The 18,907-nt window shown below is 48.3% G+C and overlaps 1 protein-coding gene across 1 annotated transcript in view; it reads left to right on the top strand.

Moving 5' to 3' along the window:
- The window catches only part of tcerg1l (transcription elongation regulator 1 like), a gene marked incomplete at its 5' end in the record, with an annotated part of 294,947 nt that overhangs the window by 3,090 nt on the left and 272,950 nt on the right, over positions 1-18,907 (top strand). The window lies entirely within an intron of this gene.

Here is an 18,907-nt window from a genome sequence, read left to right on the forward strand (position 1 = left end):
CAAGAGGGCGCAGCAGTGTAAATTTATCCAAAATGAGAATATCAAAGGTCTTTGCACCCAGATTTCCTCTAATAATATAGTTCATGGGCAAACTGCCCCATAAAAAACCTTGTGCTCCTGATTCCTGAGATGCTGTTTTAGGCGCAATCAGTCTTAATGGACAAGCTGGTATTGTCAAGAAAAGTCTTTATTTCTGTACTTGTTGCAGAATGCTGTTATTATTTTAAACTTGGTGATGGAGCCCGTCCCCTTTTTGTGATTAAGTTTATTTGGAGTCAGACAAAGGGAGGCAACCATAAGTCCCCATGACAGCTGCTGAAGCCTTTTACCTAGGTATCTACTGAGACACTAACTACTGGTTCCCCATCACGATAGAAAAAAATCCTCCGTCCCCTTGACCATTCAACTGTTTCATCCCATCTTGAATGAAAAAAGAAGCCTTACAGTCAAACCAACCCTTCCTCCTATTCCTGCACCATCATTCTTCAAAGCAGCACATTCCAAATACACAGCTATCACAATAATAGATTATCAGCAGTGCTTCATGAAACAGTGATGTCAGCGTGCCTGTCGATTGTCACCAGGTACTTCCCCTTTGCCCACTCCTTCCAAGATCCACTGCAACGACATCCTGACCCCAGCTTTGAATGCTGCAGCCATCCTCACCTGGTGGAGCAGAAAGAGCACACAGTGCATTATAATCTATGAGCATAGAAGAGCAAAACAAAACCTCAGGCAGGCAGCAGTGGATTCGCGCTGGCTCAAGAATCCACGAACAGCTCCAGTATTTTTCCAGTTGAGGAAATTTTTTTTTCAAAGAGCAGTTTCTCGTAATACTGATGAAACAATTGGTGCCGCATTTCATCAGGAAGTCTTTTTATGAAGTACTTGTATTAATAAACCCCATTAATTCAATTGTGCAAACAGTTTGAGATCTGCAGTCTGTAAGCAAAAAATTTGTATCAGCCATTAGCTCACTTTCACCTTACTAGAAAGTTACTGTCGAAAAAGCTTCAAACAGATGATGAGATGACTCTCAAACATTACCTCTGTGCATGAAGGTCATCAGATCCAGAATTGTACAGCAGTTTCAGTCCTGGATTCCTCCTGCATCACACCTTTAATGCTGCTGCTGTCCTGAAGGCCCTAGGAGTGCCCAGATTTTGCATTCTGTGCAGTACTGCACCCAGTAGTGCACATCTAAGTGCACTCGCCATATTCTAATGAGGGCCCAGATCAAGTTTTGGCGCTGAGGTGAATCTCCTGGTGGAGCACGCTGCCTAAATTGCTCCCAACCGTAGTAGGAGAGGAAAATCGGATCTGTGTAATGTGACTGCACCCTTAACTTAACAGTAGAAAATAGGGGAGTACAGTTAGAAAAACATAAATATAACAAATAATGAATGCTTTGGATTCTTATAGATCCTCTTCTTTTAGAAAGCTCTAGTTAAGTCGTAACTTAAATTTGTTTGTTTTAACTGATATTGAAAGTGAAAGGTTACCACAGCAATGTGAAACATTTCATCCAAAAGTCAAATTTTACTGAAATAATTAAATAAGAAGGCAGAATTAAATATATGCAACAAATATCACAGAGATTATTTGATGAGCTTTTTTCCTTTGATTATCACAAACCCACATTTGTGTATCCTCTTTGCCAAAGAGTCAGGTTCTGTGTGCTGCCTGGAGCTATGCTTAGAAACCACAAATCAAAGTCCGATTGCTTGAAAGGCCATTGGTCACAAAGGCCTACATGAATTGAAACTGCGGTTTCCAGTTATTGATTGTAACATTCCCCTTAAAAGAACATGATTCTTCAGGTAGCACAGTTTGGATATTAATTTATCAAAGTGAAATAATTCACAAGTAAACTTTGGCACCGTGTCCTCAAACAGTCCACCTGTATTCCACCAGTCTCCCAGCAGTAACCAATGGAACCCACTGGAAAAATGGCAGGGGCTCATTGCACTGGTCTCTGCTGTTTGCAGGATTGACCAACATGTCTTGTAAGGTGGCGGAACCACCACCTGCCCCTTACAAGGCAAATGTTGTCATGGGGGGGTGACTCCAGGGATGGGGACTCCTTACGTCAAGAGTTCCTGCTTGCCTGGCTCAATTATGATGTGAAGTATCCCTTCTCGTCCTTCTCAACCTGTCTGCAACCTTTGACACGGTTGACTACACCATCCTCCTTGTATGCCTCTTCACAATCGTCCAGCTGGGTGGAACTGCACTCACCTGGTTCCATTCTTATCCATCCAGTCGTAGCCAGAGAATCACCTGCGATGGCTTCTCTTCCCGCTCCCGCATCATTACCTCTGATGTCCCCCAAGGATCTGTCCTTGGCCCGTTCCTATTTCTCATCTGAAAACACAGTTTCCACATGTACGCCGACGACACCCAACTCTACCTCACCACCACCTCTCTCGACCCTTCCACTGTCTCTAAATTGTCAGGCTGCATGTCTGACATCCAATACTGAATGAGCAGAAATTTCCTGTGTCAGCCATGGCTCAGTGGGTAGCGCTCTCGCCTCACTCCAGAGACGTGAGCCTAAAAATCTAGGCTGACACTCCAGTGCAGTACAGAGGATAAGAAATTAAACCGAGGCCCCGTCAGGTGGATATAAAAGATCCCATGGCACTATTTCGAAGAAGAGCAGGGGAGTTATCCCCGGTGTCCTGGCCAATATTCATCCCTCAATCAACATCACTAAAACAGATTATCTGGTCATTTTCACATTGCTGTTTGTGGGAGTTTGCTGTGCGCAAATTGACTGTTGCGTTTCCTACAATCCAACGGTGACTCCACTTCAAAAGTACTTAATTGGCTGTAAGACGCCTTGGGACATCCTGAGATCATGAAAGCCGCTATATAAATGCAAGTACTTCTTCCTTTCTAAATATTGTCTTCAGTCCCCGCCACAAACGTTGTTCCCTAGCCACCAACTCCATCCCTCTCCCTGGCAACTGTCTGAAGCTGAACCAGACTGTTTGCAACCTTGGTGTCGTTTTTAACCCCGAGATGAGCTTCCGACCACATATTCACGCCTTAACTAAGACCACCTATTTCCACCTCCGTAACATCGCTCGACTGCGCCCCTGGCTCTGCTCATCTGCTGTTGCCTTTGTTACCTCTAATCTTAACTATTCCAACATACTCCTGTCCAGCCTCCCACGTTCCACCCTCCGTAAGCTTGAGGTCATCTAAAACTCTGCTGTCCATGTTCTAACTCGCACCAAGTCCCGGTCACCCATCACCCCTGTGCTCGCTGACCTATATTGGCATGTTGTTAAGCAACACCTTCATTTTAAAATTATCATCCTTGTTTTCAAATCCCTCCAAGGCCTTGCCACACCCTATCTCTGTAGCCTCCTCCAGCTCTACAACCCTCCGAGATATATGGGTTCCTCCAATTCTGGCTTCTTGCGCATCCCCGATTTTAATCGCTCCACCATTGGCGGCTGTGCCTTCAGCTGCCGAGACACTAAGCTGTGGAATTCCTTCCCTGAACCTCTCCGCCTCTGTACCCCTCTTTCCTCCTTTAAGGTGTTCCTTAAAACTCGCCTCTTTGACCAAGCTTTTGGTCATCTGCCCTAATATCTCCTTATGTGGCATGGTGTCAAATTTTGTTTGATAATGCTCCCGTGAAGTGTCTTGGGATGTTTTACTATGTTAAAGGTGCTATATAAATGCTGTTTGCTGTTGTAGTCGTATCGCTGGAGGTCAGCATGTCCAATGCGATGAGGGGTACTGATTTCCAGATGGGTAAAAGTGGGCCCCACCAGAAGGAGGGACCCGGTCAGGCAAGTAGCCTAGAACCCCGAAGAGAGAGGGATTGTTTTTTTAAACAAAAAAATTCTGGCGCCTCCTTACATAGGGAAAGAAAGGGACATGTCTGGAGGGTGGGGGGGGATCTGGGTAGCCTTCCTCCCGTGCCCGCCCCCCCACCACAATGACAGCAGGCGCCAGATTTTCAAACCTCATGGGGCAGGTGGCTGGTAAAAATACACCTGTAGTGGCACTTGCACTCATCTACCCCCTGCAAATTAAGTGCCCTCCCACTGAGACCACAAACTCCAGTGGCGTTAGCAGGTGTAATCCTGCCTTAACCATCAGAATTGCATCCTCAGGATTCTTGGTTCCCATATTTTCTCTTGTCTAAAATCGTCTGATGAGAATGTGTTTCTAATTTGCTCGTATAGTGATACCTTATTACTTTTTAAAATATCCAAAATCATTAAAGGAAATTGTTGACAAGTGCTATTAAATATCTCTCTACAACATAAAATCCCGAATGCTGTTAAATAAAATTGGAGGGCCAGCTTTAAGGGAGCTCTATTATGCAGTTTAAAATGTCTTTTTTCATACTACAGCAGGTGCACCCATTGACACTGTATGCCATTTCTATTAGTTAGCATTGCAAATAATGTTTATTGTCCTGTCCCATGAAAGTGCTTAATACTATCAGACGCCACCATTTGGCAAGTACTACTGTACATCTATCAGTTTAACGTTAACCTTTGTCTATGTAGCAAAGGAAACATTAGTGGTTGCACTTGTCAGTGAAGACAAATATTAGCAGAATAAATCCAAAAAAGAAGTGAAGGAAAAAGCAAATTATTACTTTATAGCCATTGCGAGATGAAAATGCCTTCTTTTTTGGAAGGAGTAAGTTTCATTATGATGGCTCACTTCTAATCTGTCTGGTGGACAACCAGTTTATTCCAGAACACCGTGTACCACAATCCTGGCCTGACAGGCATCCACTACACAGCTACTTCTGTTTTGAGAATGACAATCAGGCATCAAAATGTTGGGATATCTGATGTCACTTGCTGCACTTTCATGTGCAAATTTAAAGAAATTGCTGTCAGCAACTGTATTGAGCAGTGGTAAGTGCAAAAATGATTTCCTGTGAAATGCTGATACTGAATAATCCAACATAGAATAAAAGCTATCAATCAACCTGAGGCAGAAGGTTGTGGGTTCAAGTCCCATTCAGAGACTTGAGCACAAAATCTCGGCTGACATTCCAGTGCTGTACTGAGGGAGTGCCGCACTGTCGGAGGTGCCGTCTTTCAGATGAGACGTTAAGCCAAGGCTGCATCTGCTCTCTTAAGTGAGCGTAGAAGATCTCATGGCACTATTTCAAAGAAGAGCAGGGGAGCTCCCCCAGTGTCCAGGCCAATATTTATCCTTCAACCAATACCTAAAAACAAATTATCTGCTTATTATCACATTGCTGTTTGCAGTACCTTGCTGTGCACAAATACGCTGCTGCATTTCCTACATTACAAGAGTAACTACGGCCAGAATCTTTACCTTGGAATCAGGTTGCGTGCGTGTGGGCCACGTAGCGGGTCGGGAACCCACAGATGTGAACAGCGCGTTCTGCAATGCAACTTTTACTTAATGCCCCAATTAAACCAGTCATGCGCGTTTCCCAACCCAGTTAAATGGAGCGGATTTGATGATGTCATTGATGACTCATTTCCAATGTGGCTATTTAAAGCAGCCTTGCACACATCTCATTTGAAGGTTAATGTAATGTAGGAGTGTTCAAGGTGATTTCCAGAGGTATAAATTGCTGCATAACTTTGACAATTCTATGGGTCTTGGAGACACAAAGGCAGAGGGCAGCCCCAAAATTCCCAAATGCCTCCCTGGAAGTGTTGGTCCAGGGAGTAAGAGCACACAGGGAGGTCCTCTTCCCTGCGGATGGCAAAAAAAGAGCAGCAAAAGACACAGAGGGCATGGCTTGACATCGCTGAGGATGAGGTAAGGAGAACGTGGATCCAGTGCCGCAAGAGATTCAATGATCTCATGAGGTCAGGAAAGGTGAGTGCAATGCCACACTCACCTACATCCTGATGTACCTGTCACCCCAACCTCATCACTTTGCCTTCCCAAGCCTACCTCTGCACATCATTCCTCACACCAACCTACCTTGCAGGTCCACCCATCCCTCTCTGTCTATGTTCCTACTCACATCCCCATCTAACTAACCACCACTGACACTCACCCTCATCCTAATGCAATCATAGCAAGTAACAACACAGAAGGAGGCCAATGTCATGCCACTCCCTCATAGCCACCCTCTACAGATGTCACACATCCATTCCTTACACTCATTCCATCACTCTCACTCAAAGTTCTCTTCTTTCTCTCCTTGTAGGAGAAGAGAGCCCACAACAATAGAAAGAGGCAGAGAGGTGGTGGCCCTCCGGTCTTCACTCAATTGACTCCAGCAGCGGAGGAGGCCCTGGAGATCTCTGGAGTTGCAGAGCTGCTGGCGGTGGGAGACGGAGAGAGGGGGACATTCCAGCAACCTGGTGATAGAATTACATCTCATACAGTCACATGGCAAACAGCAGTCACTCATATCGTGACTGATGTCAGCAGCCAGTGAAATGTCATCATGTGCATAATGGTAACATTACCCATTCTTATTAGAACACTTCTATTTCACCTCTTTACTCTCCCACAGGTCCATCAACTGCCCCCTCCCCCACACTGTCCAGCCAGAGGAGGAAGATGACTCCTCAGAGGAAGTTCCAGCCTCTGAAGGCGCACTGTCATCAGACCCAAGCACACCCAGCACCAGCGCAGATACTCACAACTCGGTGGGTCCTGTGCGAGATAGAGTAGTGTTGTCACCTGGTGTCGCTCACATCACAGGTGAGCAAGAGCAGATGGTGTTGACAGGGACAGCAGTGAAGACTCCTCGCCAGAGGGTGCAGGTGCTCCAAGCTCTGCTGTGCTGTATGCAGATGCTGAACCTCAGAGGCCATCGAGAAAGAGGGTGATCTTGGCAGGGCAGCAACAATTGCATGAGGCTCTGGCAGCTTTTGCAGCCACGATGTGTGCAAATGTGCAGAGAATGGATGAGTCCATCTCCAACATGAGCAGCACCATCTCGCAGGTGATGGCGACGATGTGTTGGTCCATGGAAAGGATGGCCACCTGCATGGAGCAGCAAATGCACCACTCACGATTACATGCTTGCTGTGAACAATAGATGGCAGATGCTCATTGACCTCATCTCGAGGAGGGATATAAATGTGGAGTTGGGCATTCATCATTCCACTGCTGTGCAGCAAGGTGCTCTCCAGCTCCTTGCTAGCAGGGAAGTGTGGGTGGCCCATGAGAGGGATGATGGTGAGGGGGGGAATTGAAATGGGGGCTCTTCTCAAAGTGCTCCCACTTCTCCCCCATTGCCTCCCCCTCAGTCAGAGCCCCACATGCTTCCTCAGGTCCCGATGGCCGAGCCTGCCCCTGCACAGTCGCAGGAGGAGCAGACTTGGCGGGGCCATCACAGGCTCCAAAACCCAGAGGACGTCTGCCAAAAGTGCCTACACAGTCGCAGCAGGGAAGTGAGCAGCCTTCCTCTACCTCTGCTGAAGCCATGGGGGTTGCACCTCATAGAAGCACTCGGAAAAGAAAAAAGACACAATCCTAGATGCATATGGGTATGCACATTGGTGTATGAACAATTGTTAGTGATAAGTTTGTTATATTTATGACACAGATACATTTATTTCTTTGGAACACGGTCTTGCCCATTTTTGCCTGCTTCCTGGGAAGTGGCCTTGTCACTTGGATTGAATGGTGAGACATTACTTAAGCTCGAGCACTGGAAGTTTGGGTGAGAGGAATGGCTTGGTAATTGTAGGGCTGCTTTATGGTGTTGTTGGGTGGAGGTGATCTTAGTACAGCTTGTGGCAGCCATATGGGTGCATTGGAGCAAGTTAAGTAAGTCTGGCCAACATGAGTCCATCCCGTGCCTCCCAGGCAGCAGTATGCACCGTTGCTGGTGCTATCTCCACCTCACATGCCTCCTCCTCCTCGTCTTCCACCTGTTCCTCCTCCTCTGCACCTTGCTCCTCCTGCAGCTCCAATCCTCGCTGCTGCGTTGTGTTGTGCAGCACGCAGCAAACGACGATGATTCGGGAAACCCTAGCTGGTGTGAACTGAAGGGCTCCTCCAGATCTGTCAAGGCATCTGAAGCACATCTTCGGCATGCCTATTGCTTATTCTATGACACATCTGGTGGACATGTGGCTTTCATTATAATGCTCCTGGGACTCAGTACTTGGCCTCCTCAAGGGTGCTACGTCTTCAGTGGATAGCCCTTGTCTCTAAGCAGCCAACAGGTAAGTCTGTTTGGAGGTGCAAAGAGCTGAGGGAGGGTGGACTGGCACAGCATGAAAGAGTCATGACAGCTGCCTGGGAATCTGATGCACACATGCATGATGATCTTTTTATGGTTGCAGACGAGCTGCACATTGAGGAGTGGAAGCCCTTGTGGTTCACAAACACTCCTGGGTGATGATGGGGTGCCTTCATGGCAACATGTGTGCAGTCGATGACGCCCTGCCTTCTTTGATCTCACAAAGGCCTTCGACACTGTGAGGGATTATGGAGTGCCCTCCTCAAATTCGGCTGCCCTCAAAAAGTTTGTCACTATCCTCCACCTGCTTCACGACGACATGCAAGCCGTGATCCTGACCAACGGTTCCATCACAGACGCAATTCACGTACGAACCGGGGTCAAGCAAGGCTGTGTCATCGCACCAACGCTCTTCTTGATCTTCCTTGCTGCAATGCTCCATCTCACCCTCAGTAAGCTCCCCACTGGAGTGGAGCTAATTTACAGAACAAACGGGAAACTGTTCAACCTCCGTCACCTCCAGTCCAGATCCAAGGTCGTCCCATCCTCTGTCGTTGAATTACAGTATGCAGACGACGCTTGCGTCTGCGCTCACTCGGAGGTCGAACTCCAAACAATCATCAACACCTTCACCGAAGCGTACGAGAGCATGGGCCTTACACTAAACATCCGTAAGACAAAGGTCCTCTACCAACCTGCCCCCGCCACACAGTACTGCCCCCCGATTATCAAAATCCACCACAAGGCCTTGGACAACATGGACCACTTTCCATACCTCGGGAGCCTACTGTCAACAAGGGCAGATGTCGACAACGAAGTCCAACACCACCTTTAGTGTGCCAGTGCAGCCTTTGGTCGCCTGAGGAAGAGAGTGCTTGAAGACCAGGACCTCAAACCCGGCACTAAGCTCATGGTCTACAGAACAGCAGTGATACCCGCCCTGCTGTATGCCTCAGAGACATGGACCATGTACAGCAGGCACCTCAAAGCACTGGAGAGGTACCACCAACGCTGCCTCCGCAAGATCCTGCAAATCCATTGGCAGGATAGGCGCACCAACGTCAGTGTTCTTGCTCAGGCCAACATCCCCAGCATCGAAGCTTTGACCACGCTTGATCAGCTCCGATGGATGGGTCACATTGTCTGCATGCCCGATACGAGACTCCCAAAACAAGTGCTCTACTCGAAGCTCCGGCACGGCAAGAGAGCCCCAGGTGGGCAGAGGAAACGCTTCAAGGACACCCTCAAAGCCTCCTTGAAAAAGTGTAACATCCCCACCGACACCTGGGAATCCCTGGCCCAAGACCGCACAAAGTGGAGGAGAAGCATCCGGGAAGGCGCCGAACACCTCGAGTCTCTTCGCCGGGAGCAAGCGGAAGCCAAGCGCAGGCAGCGCAAGGAGCTCACGTCAACCCAAGCACCCCACCCACACGCCCCTTCAACCACCGTCTGCCCCACCTGTGACAGAGACTGTAGGTCCCGCATTGAACTCATCAGTCACCTGCGAACTCATTTTTAATGTGGAAGCAAGTCATCCTTGGTTCCGAGGGACTGCCTAAGAAGAAGAAGCAGAAGCACCTGTGGGAAGTCAGCCAGAGCCTCAAAGCCAAGCGCCCGCTCAGTAACACTGGCTTCATCAGTGGCAAAGTTTATATAATTGACTGACTTGTGAAACATGGCATGAGTCGCCTGGGTGATGCATCTGTGGGTGGCTAACTGTGAGATCCTGCAAATGTCTGCTGTAGATCCCTGAAAGGAGCCTGAGGTGAAGAAGTTGAGGGCGGTGTTCACTTCGACAGCCACTGGCAAGGAGTGTCCACCAGGACCTCTGGGCAGCAGGTCTTCTTCCAGCAAGCTACAATTGTCTGCGACGACCTGGCACAATAGCCTGAGCCTCCTGAAGCACTGCTGCTCAGTCATGTTGAGGAAGCTCATCCTCTGGCTGTATACCCTGTGTAGGGGGTATCACCTCCAGCGTGGTGCAGGCCTGTGCTGATGTCCTCTCTCCTGTGGAGCATCAGGCCGTTGAGGAGAAGATTGCTGTTGTGGTTGCTGCTGCTGCTGGTGGGGCTCATCTTGGTCCGATTCTGAGGTCCAAGGTGAGACAGTATGAGCGGCACCCATGCTGATGTAATAGATGGCAGGTCCAGTGGAGATCAGAGGCCCAATCCCTCAATGTTGTGATCGTGACTTGCAATGTGGTGAGAGTGGCTACCGAGGTTACAGAAATGACTTGCAAACTCCCGACAGCTAAATCTCTGCACAAAATCGAGTAAGCAAGAGCCTATCCATTAGACAAGTAAGCAGGTGTAATGTGGGAGCATTTATGTGTTTTTCCCAGCACTCAATTAACGGACTCGCACAATGGCCACTGAGCTAACACCTCCCCTTCACAGGCAAGGTTCCCGAGGTGTGTGCGGCCCATGCTCCAGTGGTTAAAGCCAAAAGTTGCTGTTAAAAAGCCTCTTAAGGGTCTCAACAACAAGCATTTAAGTACTTTAATGAGGTCACCCACCTCTGCCGAGCAGATCTGTGGCGCGCTAAGAAACATCCCGAGTTCAATGCAGAAATTGGCGAGATGACGGTGGATTCCCGACGTGCTGGCCATTTCGGTGATTTTTACTGCTCACCCACCCCCAAACCTGCACACTCGGGACTGAGAAAATTCTGGCCTACACTTCAAAGTACTTTATTGGCTTTAAGCGCTTTGTGACGTCCTGATGTTGTGAAAGGTACTATGTAAATGCAAGTCTTTCTTTCTTTTGATTCACGTATTACACAACTTTTATTATTTCAACAATTGACCAGAAACTTAACTGGACCAGCCACATCAATACTGTGGCATCAAGAGCAGGTCAGAGGCTGGATATTCTGCAGTGAGTGTCTCACCGCCTGACTCCCCAAAGCCTTTCCACCATCGACAAGGCACAAGTCAGGAGTGTGATGGAATACTCTCCACTTGCGTGGATGAGTGCAGCTCCAACAACACTCAAGAAGCTCAACACCATTCAAGACAAAGCAGCCCGCTTGATTGGCACCCCATCCACCACCTTAAACATTCACTCCCTCCACCACCGGCATACCGTGGCTGCAGTGTGTACCATCTACAAGATGCACTGCAGCAACTCGGCAAGGCTTCTTCGGCAGCAACTCCTAAACCCGCGACCTCTACCACCTAGAAGGACAAGGGTAGCAGGCGCATGGGAACACCACCACCTCCGAGTTCCCCTCCAAGTCACACACCATCCTGACTTGGAAGTATATCACCAATCCTTCATCGTCGCTGGGTCAAAATCCTGGAACCCCCTACCTAACAGCACTGTAGGAGTACCTTCACCACAAGGACTGCAGTGGTTCAAGAAGGCAGCTCACCACCACCTTCTCAAGGGCAATTAGGGATGGGCAATAAATGCTGGCCTTGCCAGCAACGCCCACATCCCATAAAAACGAATTTTAAAAAAATTGACCAAACTACAAGTTATTTAAGTCATTACAGCACTTGGCCTTATATTTCAGGTCATCTTCCATTATAGTAAAAGACTATAAGAAATCATGCAACCAAAAAATGTATTACTTATTTTTTGCTGCGACCTCCTGAAAAGCAAATGAGATGTTTTGGAAAACAGGTAACGGGAGATTTTGACTGTGTTGAGAACTAAGTGCATTTCTAGAAACCAAAGCACAAAAAATTGATATAAAATAAATTTCTAAATACATCAGCATAATCAGTTATGAATATTAGGTTTTAAAGATATGTTGATGAGTTTTATAAATTTGGATAAATATAACTATAATTATTGCTACTGCTATTTACAAAGCTTATTTTGATATCCTTGTTCTGTCAGTGCAATAAAGCACAAATCCCTAGTTAGTCATGGAGCTTGATCATGTAATTGAAAAACACATGTAAACATAATTCCTGTCTCATTTAAAGCCACATAAATTTAATTTGATCTGTTCCAAAACTCAAATCACCATTTGCATCTGTCCAATAAAGAATGTACAGTATTTGCATTGTCCCCATTATAAAAATGTTATCTGAGTTAGAATTTTTCCATGCTTTATTTGGATGCAGAATAAAACTTGCCTGGGATCATTGTGTAATCCTGCAATACAGATAAGGAGGTGTGATGACACCATAACCTTAAGCACAAAGGGGGAACATATGAAATAACTAGCTGGGGGGGCCCGACGTTGCCAAGGCTTTTTTGTAAAACGGCAGTTTACAGGGCCGCGCGGTTTATGGCTGGCCGCTGCCGCTCCCCCGCTCTTTGTCTCGGGCCGAGCGGTTGTTTGGTGGTTATGTTACTGGACTAGTTATCTAGAGGTTTGGAGTAATAATCTAGAGAATGTGAATTCAATTCCTATCATGGCAGTTTGAAAGGAAACCTGGCATCCTTACCCAGTCTGGCCTATATGTGATTCCAGTCCCACACCAATGTAGTTGATCCTTAACTGCTGTCTGAAGTGGCCTAGCAAGCCACTATCAAACTGCTACTGTAACAGGTCAAGAAGAGGACCCACCACCATCTCAGTGGGACAATTAGAGATGCGCACTAAATGTCGGTGCTGTCAGTGAAGCCCACATCCCGTGAATGAATTTATAAAAATTGCAGTCGGGTCTTAATGACATCATCGGGACCCAACAACCATATGTAAAGAAGGACCCTGCCATTTCTAACTGGGTGTCCTTGCCGTCTACTCAGTAGGGCAGGTAAAAACTCGAGGTATTTTAACTGCCTGCTCACAAGGCTGCTGGCTACCAACTGGATCAGACAGTAAGACAAACAATGAGACGTGATTAGTAAGATAAATTTTGATATACAAAAGTTAAGTGATAAAATGAGCAGTCCTAGGTTACTTCGTAACCATTGTCAATCTTCCTAGTAAATTAGACATGGTGCAGCGTTATCAAAGTATTACCTTGTGTCTTTTTAGTACAACCAAACGCATTTAATCAGGAATGCAAACTAACTTAGTTTGTTTCACAACTATGAGACAAACGCATGTGTGATAATCATTTTCTATGAACTATATACTCAAGTCTAATAATAGGCTGAATGCTCTGGAATTGGTTGATTGCAATGAAACATAGAAGATAGGAGCAGGAGTAGGCCATTTGGCCCCTCGAGCCTGCTCCGCCATTCAATGAGATCATGGCCGATCATCCAATTTCAGTACCCTGTCCCTGCCTTCTCCCCATATCCCTTGATCCCTTTAGCCTTAAGAAATATATCCAGCTCCTTCTTGAATATATTTAATGAATTGGCCTCCACTGCCTTCTGTGGTAGAGAATTCCACAGGTTTGCCACTCTCTAAGTGAAGAAATTCCTCTTCATCTCTGTCCTAAATGGCTTACCCCTTATCCTTAGACTATGACCCCTGGTTCTGGACTCCCCGACCATCGGGAACATCCTTCCTTCCTTCCTTCCTGTCTAGTCCTGTTAGAATTTTATAAGTTTCAATGAGATCCCCTCTCATTCTTCTAAACTCCAGTGAGTATAAGCCCAATCGACCCAATCTCTCCTCATACGTCATTCCTGCCATCCCAGGTATCAGTCTGGTGAATCTTCGCTGCACTCCCTCCATGACAAGAACATTCTTCCTCAGATAAGGCAACCAAAACTGCACACAATACTCAAGGTGTGGTCTCACCAAGGCCCTGTACAACTGCAGCAAGACATCCTTGTTCTTGTACTCGAACCCTCTCGCTATGAAGGCCAACATACCATTTGCCTTCTTAACCGCCTGCTGCACCTGCATACTTACCTTCAGCGACTGGTGCACAAGGACACCCAGGTCTCGTTGTACTTCCCCTTCTCCCAATCTATTGCTGTTCAGATAATAATCTGCCTTCCTGTTTTTGCCACCAAAGTGGATAACCTTGCATTTATCCACATTATACTGCATCTGCCATTCATCTGCCCAATCACCCAACCTGTCCAAATCATACTGGAGTTTCTCGGCATCCTCCTCACAGCACACACGCCCACCCAGCTTTGTGTCGTCTTTGTGAAGTAGCCAACAGGCTGGTTGTTTTGGGCTGTCATGTACTGTATAACACGAAAGGGGGAATTTTAACTCCTGGGCAGTCGGCCGGCCTTACACATGGGCCTGCCTTCCAGATGGTGCTGCGATGGGCTCAGTCCATTTTAACGGCTGAGCTTCTTTAAGAGGTGGCGAGCTGCGTGCCCGAAACAAGCAGTGGGCTCCGGACGGCAAATATTGGGCAGCCCAGAGACCACCTGGCCAGCACTCAGGGAAGTCACCGGAGGGGGTGGTGGGGAAGGGAGAATTCGGGAGGGGTTTGCGAAGGGGAGCAGTGGGGGAAGCACCAGCCCAAACTTTCTTTCTGGAGCTCCACCTGGCCCCACAAAATTACTTTTTACTCTTACCTCTTACCTGTAAAGGCCTTTACTCCTTGCTCGCGAGGGTTAACTGAGCGGAGCATCCACAGTAGATGCTCAGCCCAGCAGCCCGTTACAATGGCTTTGGGAACCTAGGTCTGTCATAGGACCTCGATTTACACCCATTCATGAGGTGCCCGCTGGCATCAGGCAGGTGCCTCAGCCGCCCAAGAAAACAGCAACGCTAAATTGATCATGGGGCAGTAAAAGAGCGGCTAAGTGTACCGCTTAGATTTCAACCCCCATCACACCCAGTTTCTGCCAGCGGAGGTGGTTATAATTCCCCCTTACAGGTGATGATTGCATAATATTTGAAGGCTAAAGATCAAGCTGTTGCACATTTTAAGGTTATGCCAATCATTTTTTTCATCTTAGAGTCACTTGCTAAGAAGAGTATTCCAAAGAAACGATGTGATGCAGTATATAGTGTAGTATTGCATAGTAGAGCGGGAAAGCAAATGCATGGACTGATTAAAGCCAGGACTGATGGAAACTGTTACTATATATAATTCTGATTACTGTCTAGAGATTTTCAGATACATGCTGTTACTGTTTGTTATATGATTCAGAAGATATATGAAACTGGCATGGTATGTAATGGCTTAGCTGAGGCACATATTTATGGATAATGTTTCATTTTATACAGTTTTACAGGGTGTAACCATTTGCCATGAAGCAATCATTATCACTATATATTTTCGTTGAAAACTGTTATCAGCAGATAAATCTACCAGAAAAGAAAATTAAATTTAAATTATTTTCTTGCTAGACAATTAACAGTCTCTGTTAGTTTGCCAAGCTTTCTTTATTAGGGGAATTTGTTCAAATGTCAGCAGCTGTAGCAATTCTATCTCATGACTAATATGGTGATTGCTCTGAGAAGATTCGTGTTTATATTCCATTCTATTCTATCTAACAAGGACTTTAGGATCAAAAACGAGTGGCAGATGGGGAGGGTCAGAGCTACTAAATGCAAATTGTCCCCTGGATGCACGAGGGGCTAGATTTAGAAAGACATCTGTGATCATTGTTTTCATCATAAATGCTCATTCTCATTTATTTTCATGTCTGCTCCACGTTATTTGGACTTAACTGGGAGCAGCAATGCAAATGGGAGATTTTAATTGAAGCAGCTCCAGGCAATTATAGGGATATTATCCACAACTTCGTCCTGTACACCACACCTTACCCAGCTTCACACTTACTCAGCGATGCTCCCCTATCATATTTAGAAGCTCGATGAACACACCTCATCTCTTGATTAGGCACTTTACAGCCTTCCGGACTCAACATTGAGTTCCACAATTTCATATCATAACCACTGCCCTCATTTTTTTCGGACAGCAGCTTTTGTTGATGATTCTGCTATTGCCATTTACAGCTCCCCTAGACCCATCTTTTGTTTCTTTACTTGTTCCATTACCACCCCCCTTTTGCCTTGCACCATCATCCCTTTTGTCATTTAGGCCTAGAAATTCAGTATAGCCACTTTTGGGGCGGTAAAATCGGGCGGCCGCTAAAGTTTGCGCCCGGCGCAAAGTCGCGCCCCCTTCGCCGATATTCAGTCGCATCGCCCCAAGAGGTTGCTGCTGCGCTAAAACAGGCGATGCACGACTATCTTTAGGCGCTAAGCCGGCGGTGCTGAGCGATACCCCCGAGGCCGGGCGCAGCGCAGGTGCGGCGAGTTCTTGATTGACGGCAGACACTCTGGCGCCGGTCATCTCTTAAAGGGGGAGGGTGGATTTGTTTGCCTGCCACGCCCTGCACACTGCAGCCCTCAATCTAGGCCTGACCACTTCAGCTTCACCTGTACAACGCCCAGGACTATGAAGAAGGCGAGGGAGAGAGCGCAGCGCTTCAGCGACGGTGACCTGAGGGTGCTGGTTGGCGGAGTGGAGCGCAGGCGCCATGTTTTGTTCCCAGAAGGTGGCAAGAGGCCGCTGCCCAGCGCCTACCGGAAAGCCTGGAGGGAGGTGTCCAACAGGGTGTCTTCCAACAGCATGGTTGCCAGGACTCCTGTGCAATGCCGGAAGAAGTTCAACGACCTCACTCGGGTTGTCAGGGTGAGTACCCTTTCCAGTGTCCTCCTCATCCTTGCATGTGCACCTCACATTATGGGCAAAGGGACCTGAAAGCCCTAATGGCCAGCCCTCATCCAGCAGCTATGGGACTGGCATGAAAATCAATTGCACATTCAGCACTTTACACACTGTCCAAGCTATTCGACCATGTGAGGCATTGCAGACAAGATCAGGGCTACACACTGTCCAAGCTATTCGACCATGGGAGGCATTGCAGACAAGATCAGGGCTACACACTGTCCAAGCTATTCGACCATGGGAGGCAGTGCAGACAAGATCAGGGCTACACACTGTACTTAGAGGCCGTCCTTTCTCTTGCAGGCCAAGGTTGCGCACAACCGGGGTGGTAAACCACTGTTGTTCACTTCACTGTTGTTCACTTCACTGTTGTTCACTCTTGCCCATTGTTGTACCTGTCTGTGCATGCCTCAGCTGGCTCCGCCCCTGGCTCCACCCATATGCCCTGGTATAAAGGCAGCTGCTCTGCAGTTCCCCAGGCATTCAGGACCGGTCGACCACTAGAGGCATGCCTTCGTTCTTTAGCTAATAAAAGCCTGTTTGTTACTCTCTTAACTTCCAGTCTTTCTCAGTAATTGATAGCGCATCAATTTTATTAGCTAAACTTTTTTTCGATGGAGCAAATCCTCAAACCAGCACGCCTGGAACTAGACCCTCAAGAGGCGGATTCATCTACCAAGTTCGCACACTGGCTGCGATGCTTCGAATTTTTCCTAGAAGCCTCCGTCGAAACTGTTCAAAACGATGGCGACAAACTAAGGGTTCTGACCTCCAAGGTGAACCACCAAGCTTATTCGCTCATCCAAGATGCGACTACCTACAAGGGTGCTCTCGACCTCCTTAAAGAACAGTACGCACGCCCGGTAAATGAGGTTTACGCCAGACACCTCCTGGGGTCCCGCAAACAGCAACCCGGGGAATCGATGGAGGTATACCTACGGGCGCTGAAGGTGCTCGGCCGGGCCTGCAAATGTAAAGAGGTGTCGGCCGCGGTGTACACGGAGGAACTTGTCCGGGACGCCTTCGTCGCGGGCCTCAGGCCCAACTACACCCGGAAGAGACTGTTGGAGCAGGGCGAACTCGACCTGAAGAAGGCCACGGCCCTCGCACTCTCGCTAGACGTGGCCCACCGGAATATGGACGCCTACTCCCCTGACCGCACGGCCGCATCGTGGATGGCGCGGGCGCCGCCATCCTGGGACACGGTAGGACCGCCACTCTGCGCCGCGCCACCCCCGTCACATCCCGCCAACGGCCCAACTTCTGCAGCGATGTCCCGGGGCCCGAAGTGTTACTTCTGTGGCCAAGCCAAACACCCCAGAGCGCGCTGCCCGGCGAAAAACGCTACTTGCTCTGGTTGTGGGAAGAAAGGGCACTACGCCAGCGTCTGCAAGGCTAAACCTACCCCAAACTCCAGCAGTGCCGCGTGTGGGCCGAGCGGGCCGCCATCTTGGACGCCGCCATCTTGGACGCCATCTTGGACGCCTTCGACCATGGGTGATCCGTTCCGGCCGCCATTTTTGCAACGGGCCCCCGACTCACCCACCGCCTCACCTGATGACTGCAGCGACACGCCTGACCCTACGCTGGCCTCCGTTACACTGGACCAATCTAGACCTCACCAACTAGCCAGGTCCATGATGGACATTAAGGTAAACGGCCGCGCCACGACCTGCCTTTTCGACTGCGGGAGCACGGAGAGCTTTATCCACCCCGACACGGTGCGGCGTTACTCTCCCTCGGTCCTGCCAGCGCGCCACCGGGTTTCTATGGCCTCCAAGTCCCATTCAGCAGACGTCGGCGGCTACTGCGTGGTGACCCCTTCGGTGAGGGGCACAGAGTACAGAAACTTTAAACTGCTTGTCCTGCCCCATCTCTGCGCTGCCGTCCTACTGGGGTTGGATTTTCAGTGCCACCTTAAGAGTGTCACGATGGCGTACGGTGGACCCCTTCCCCCACTCACAGTCTGCAACCAGCAGTTTTCAAATTGCCCGCCGCGCACCTTTTGCAGCCTCTCCACGCTTAAAGTCACCCCCCCCCTGTTGTTCGCTAACCTCGCCCACGACTGTAAGCCCATCGCCACCAAAAGCAGGCGATACAGCGCTGGTGACAGAGTTTTTATTAAATCTGAGGTGGAGCGGCTCCTGAAGGAGGGGATTATTGAAGCTAGCACCAGCCCCTGGCGAGCCCAGGTTGTGGTCATCAAGACCGGCGAGAAGCAGCGCCTG

The sequence above is a fragment of the Somniosus microcephalus genome, chromosome 8, assembly GCF_052327205.1.
Source record: "Somniosus microcephalus isolate GS21.2 chromosome 8, FLI_Smic_1.0, whole genome shotgun sequence".
NCBI classification, from domain to species: domain Eukaryota; kingdom Metazoa; phylum Chordata; class Chondrichthyes; order Squaliformes; family Somniosidae; genus Somniosus; species Somniosus microcephalus.